This window comes from Sipha flava, unplaced genomic scaffold (assembly GCF_003268045.1).
Source record: "Sipha flava isolate LNK unplaced genomic scaffold, YSA_version1 2_pilon_pilon, whole genome shotgun sequence".
NCBI lineage: Eukaryota > Metazoa > Arthropoda > Insecta > Hemiptera > Aphididae > Sipha > Sipha flava.
In genome coordinates, this window is record NW_020272972.1 from 680,172 (window position 1) to 686,171 (window position 6,000).

At 35.4% G+C, this 6,000-nt stretch overlaps 1 long non-coding RNA gene across 1 annotated transcript in view; it reads right to left on the bottom strand.

Annotated features, from left to right (window-relative positions):
- The window catches only part of LOC112686170, a 130,737-nt gene extending 124,737 nt beyond the window's left edge, over positions 1 to 6,000 (bottom strand). The window contains exons 1-2 of the long non-coding RNA XR_003148869.1: positions 5,948 to 6,000; positions 4,296 to 4,805 (exon numbers count right to left, since the gene is read on the bottom strand). This is a non-coding gene — a long non-coding RNA (uncharacterized LOC112686170). The remainder of the gene's footprint in view (positions 1 to 4,295; positions 4,806 to 5,947) is intronic.

The following is a 6,000-nucleotide window of genomic DNA, read 5'->3' on the forward strand; positions in this document are numbered from 1 at the left end:
TTTCAACAAGACAAAGTTCAACGATTTAACCAAAAACACAATTAGCTGCCTTATCTTAAACATTTTTGGAGTAGGTGTTCTAAACAGAAATTACTGATTAATTATTACATACTATTTATATTACATTGATTACGATCGTTCAAAGTCATCGCAATAACTTTGTAAGATATTACGAATTTGATTTAATTTTCATCACAGAATATTTATTTATTTTTTTTATTTTTAATTCAGTCGTTAAAAATGCATTTTACAATTATAATAACTATTGTATTTTAAATAATTTAACAATTTTCAGGGCTAGGGGGGCTAAGACCTGCACTTTACATTTCTGGGTGGCTTAGTCCCCTCAAATCCCCCCTCGATTTCCATCTGTGGCGTCAATCGTCTAATTGCACGACGGTGAAATGCATAGTTTTTGCGTTAAGGGTTTTTTTTTTCTTCTCGGATCGTCTTGACCTACTCGGACCGTACGTGTTTTACGATCCGATCGATCCGAAGAACACGTCACGTTTCGAAAGCGCGCGGTCTAAACCTCGCACACGGGTGTCAAACATGGTACGTTCGATTCGGTGTATCCGCGCATGCCAAAAAAAATAGATAAACATAAATTGGAACGTCCGAATCACATGCCACCTCGTATAAGGGTCTTTCCGAATCGCGCGCCGTATACCCCCAAGTTAATTTATTATGCACTGATGTGTACAACTTGAACTATATTTTTTTTGGAAAAACGGATGAACAGAAACCGATTAGTTTCTAGATTGAAATATTTTTATATCCGAGCAGACATTTTACCGAATTGGAGAAGGTGATACTGTGAATATTAAACATTAAATAAAACGATTGCAGCTTAGGGCAATCAAATGAATGTATTTTACATTGCCATTTCAAATAAATAACTATATAATATTTGGTAGATTTTTTTTTTTTTTTTGACAATATTCAATAATGAAAATAATAAAAATGATAGTGAAATAGTTTATGATAATAAAATAAAATATAAATATTAATAAAAAGTAAGATAAATGAAAAAATTAGTAAGGCCACGTAAGCCAACTTTTCTGTTTAATTATATTTATTTAATTGTTTTGAATACGTGTAATATCGCTTCTCCGGTGGAACAACGGCGTAAGTGAAAATGTAATTGTTCTTCAGAAAACGTAATTGTTCCATTGGACATGTGATTAAAAACCGGTATTTTCAACAATGACGAAACTGTTCTCTAGCGGTCAATAATAGGTATTATACTTATGTCATTGTTCCATTCGATAAAATGAAATGTTATTGTACTGTTGTCGTACTTATGTCTAAAAGTCAAAAATTTGCACTTATGTCGTTGTTCCACCGGAGAAGCGATATACGTATTCGAAACAATTAAATAAATAAATACGTAATAAATATATACGTCGTGTATATTTCGGGTATAAAAAGTATTTCAATCTAGAAACAAATCAACTGTAACAACCATATCATAAAGTGTTAAAGTCGAAATATAGTTCAAGTTGTGCACATAAATATGTAAACTTGTGGGTTGGTACACGGCATACCCCTCTAAGGCGTGGCATGCGATTCGGACTTTTTTTTTTTTTTTTTGGCATGCAATTCGGATGCAACTGTACGATTTATTTATAACACGACCGCGTTAGCCGCGTGTCTTGGACGAAATCACGCTGTTAAAATACCCTGAACTGCACGCACCCCCACGTCATCCGCACACGTGTAATCTAGTGTACGCGTATCGCGACCGATAAAAGTTTTTCAACAGTTTATTAATTTGTCGAAAAACTCATCGCAGAGAAAGGTATCGGCCGACCTCACGGGGTCGGCGCAAGCTTATCGTATGAGGGGGGGGGCAGGATCAATTTTTCCCGAGAGTTCGCCCCGGTGCTAAGGGAATTCGCGGTAAAGAGAGAAACTTTTAGCGGCACAATTATTTCGTTCTCGTCCGGTCGTGTCCGCCGTCCAGTGTTCAGCCGTCGTGATGCGGTGATAAGGGAGCCGACTGCGAGAGTAAACGCGTCAGTTCGCTGGGAGCCGTTTACAGTTTATGGAAATCGGATGACCATCAAACGGTGGTAAAATTTTGGGTTTGAATTAAATCCATTGACGTTTGACAAAGTTAAAATTGAAATCGGAAAACGCAAAACGGAATCCCGTCGTCGCGGCGTTGACGGGGTGTACGAAAACATTTAAAACGGATACGCGGCGCACACGAATCCCGCACACAGATGTCGAAATCGAGCAGTTATGTCGCGGTCGCTTTTTCTTCGTGGTGTTAAAAATCGCTTGGATGCTCGAGAACGCGTTTACGAATAATAAAACCCCATTGTATTAGTTAGTGATACGAAATAAATATGGATTATTCGAAATTCCGAAAAACTCGTATTTTATACTTCAGCCCATTGAGTTTTAAACCAGGAACTGGATATTTGGGTTTTTAACACGGAATTTTTTATATTTTTGTATTTGGTCGAGTTTAAGCCGTTGAACCCGTGCAATACAACGGTTCCGACACTTCATTGACTGTAGTAGATAATTTAAAATAAATTAAGTTTAGTTCCGACTAGTTATTGAATCGAATAAACTCACTTAAAACATAGTGAACGTATTCATTTAACTACGAAAAATATGTATTATGTTTCGAAATTCGAAATCCAGATTTTAGAAACCAGAATCTGTGTTTCAAATTTTGGCGAACCCGTAATTTTCCCATCACTAATATCAATACCATACGAATAGAACTTTGAATTCGAATATTATAAATTATAATTTAGAACTTTTAGCACCGGATGAGAACCAGTACGGATTTTGATTATTACGCGAACAGACGGAATTGTGTTTAAAATACTTCGTAACCTTTTTTCCATAATGCTATCATTATACATGTTAGTACAGTAGTTTACACGTATACATGTGTTCAACACGCATACGTATGGCTTGTTGCTCTATACTACATGTCGAAGCAGAGGGACTCGCCGAGCCGAACGTTATTGCATTTGTACAGATGCATTACAATTATTTGCTGTAAAAAGGCGATCGATGTTATATTTTTAATCTCATACGCTCATGAAAACGTGTACGAAGTGACGAGAACCGTTATTTATTTCATGCGGGCATTCGATTTATTTTTGCGCGAGAATATCGTATTAGATGGAACATCGATCGCCTGATGAAAATAGATTTAAGATAAAAAAAGAAGAGTCGGCTGTAAGAAAAAAAAAAAAAATACGTCAGACCGTCAAACATTAATACATTAATGGAGGACAATTTACAGGAAAACGATAAGCCGCAGATGCTTAATTTTAAAATTTACTGCGCGTTGGGACTCACCTCTACTGAAAACCGTGCAGTTTTTACTTTAACGATTCTGTTCGAAATGGTAATGCGTGATAATATGCGGAAAAAAAAAAAAAGGTTTGGCTAATTTACGAGTAGTGCATGCGTAAACATGATAATTTACTAAGAGATTAAATTAACGACGACCGAGAGAATTGATTTATCACCAAACGTGATACGTGCCAACCGATTTGGAAGTACATGGTTTTATGCGATAAAAAAAAAATGTCTAAAACCAACAACAACGAGTAGGCATATCGCACCAAATGAACTGTTCATTTTTTACGCTGAGTTGGTAGTTACTCGATCGTTTCGGTTCACTAGGGGGAAAAAATAGCGTATTGATACGGCAGTCCGTTGTAGATAAGTAAATATAAAATATGGATTTTCCTGTGTAATGTTTTAATTGTCGTCAAATTTATTTAAGAAATGCTAAAGCAATTAACATAAACTAAAGGGTGAAATGAATTACACAAACACAAATCTCTCTTACAGATTCTGATAGTATTCAAATATTTATATTCGAAATGTTCAAGAAAACCAAGAATGTTTGAACTAGTACTCTTTAATTTTATGGTTTTAGCAAATCTAAATATTTCAAAATGAACGTTTTATTTTTCGATATGTATATTTTATAAAATGTTTATTTTGTATATGTTTACCTCTATAGTATACTGTCTTAAGTATAATATACTTCATATACCAATGGGCCATAAGTAAGTGCATTATGTGAATTTGTATTCGAGATTCATACCTAAATAAAACAGAGTTGATCCTCTCCACACCATTATAGGAAAAATCCGAGCACGCCACTGCCTGATGCATCTACTAACTGCATTTGTTTGTGTGTACCGATTGATAACTTCGACTTCATTTCTACACTCAATTAAATCCAGCGGGACGATACTTCGAGTCTTACTTTTAATATATTAAGGTTGTGTAAATGCTTCAAAACTTACTCGATAGCCTTAACGTGTACTGCCGTCGCATCACCATCGGCCCACGGTACACACGATTACGAACGCGAGTCGCGCTTACGGTTAGTCGTTGATGAGTTGAAGGCTTGCAGGTGATCGCACGACTCTGTGCAGTACCTGATTATTCGGATTTCTTTCCACGCTGGCTGCAGTTTAGCTCGTACAATTGCGTTATTTATTTGCAGAAAGTACAACGAACACAAACGGGGGCGACGAAGAGATCGGAATCCGTTTTGTCCGCAACCTCTTAACCGGGCAAAAGGACAAGCGCCCCCGCTGTACCGTAGTTCGAGAGCGTGGAAACATCAAACACTCCGGGAAAACTTGAAAGAAAACGCAACCGAGCGGATAAACTGTTCAACGACGACGGCGACGACGACGCTAGGAAGTCCGGTTATTCGCCGAATAACGCGTTTATATCGGGTCGAATGTGGTTTGACAATGAAATAAAATAGAAAACTTTCATAGCACTACTTCGGACACGTTGAACAACTGCGAACAAAAAATTCAAATTTAAAAATCACTCACCCCTCGTGTAATCTTCAAAATAAAACATCAGACATATTATTTGATTTATATATGTATGTAAATGTATATGGCTTTGAGACCGCTGTACGCAGACGATTATTATTGCTCTAATTCGAGATCTGCAAACTAGAGACAGGGAGAAAGATAAATTGAGAAAGGGTTCCAGCACATGGTTAATGGTTAGAAATTGTACTTGAAGCGCACTTATAATGTACTACATTCGGTAGTCGATTTGATTTATGATTTGATATCAGCGGCTAGTGACGCAAGGAAAACTGTATAAAATTTTGCACCGCTGAATTACACCAATGTTTAACGAACCGTTAGTTATTTTCAGACTGATGAAATATTTATTCTGGGAACACGTGGTTGGAACCTTTCCGAGGTGAACGATTCGATATAATAGCAATATAAACCGAACGGTTAGTTGTACTGATATTCTATAATTTTTTTTTTTTTTTTACCAGATACCTTCTTATAAATATTGGCGCTTATGAAAAATATTCATAAAATTACATTTTTAAACTCTATTAAAATGTTGGTTTGATTTAAAAAAAATGATTTTTGTACCGTTGTAAAACACTTGTTGGTATTTAATTTTATCGAAGTTATGAGTGATTGCGTGCATTGCATTCACCTCAACGAATATAATATTTATGTCGGTGACTTCGTGAGCTCGACAATTAAACAAAGAATCTTTAACGGTAAGACAATGATTAATTTAGAAACAATTTGTCGTTAAATAATTATATGAATAAATCGTCGACCTTCGTCCGACGATAATACACGAACATGTCTCGGTCTGGTAATGAAAAGTTTTCACTATTCATAAACAATATTTCGGTAATTTTTTTAATTAAATGAAAAATACATAATTGCAACATTCATGCTTGGATTGGATGAAATGTAGTTAATCATTAGATTTCAAATACAATAGGAATGATCAACCTTGTTCGGCCGACTAATTAATAAAAAATTAGTTTCACTGTTTCAATATAATTTTAACTATTGATTTTACGACTACAATGTTTCAATTGATATTCTACGCAGTCAATAACTTTGTAATAAATTTCTTAAAAAAAAAAAAAAAAAAAATAGTTACAAACCTCTATACAATAATATTTTTTGATTTCAAATCGGTCAAACATAACCGTTGATT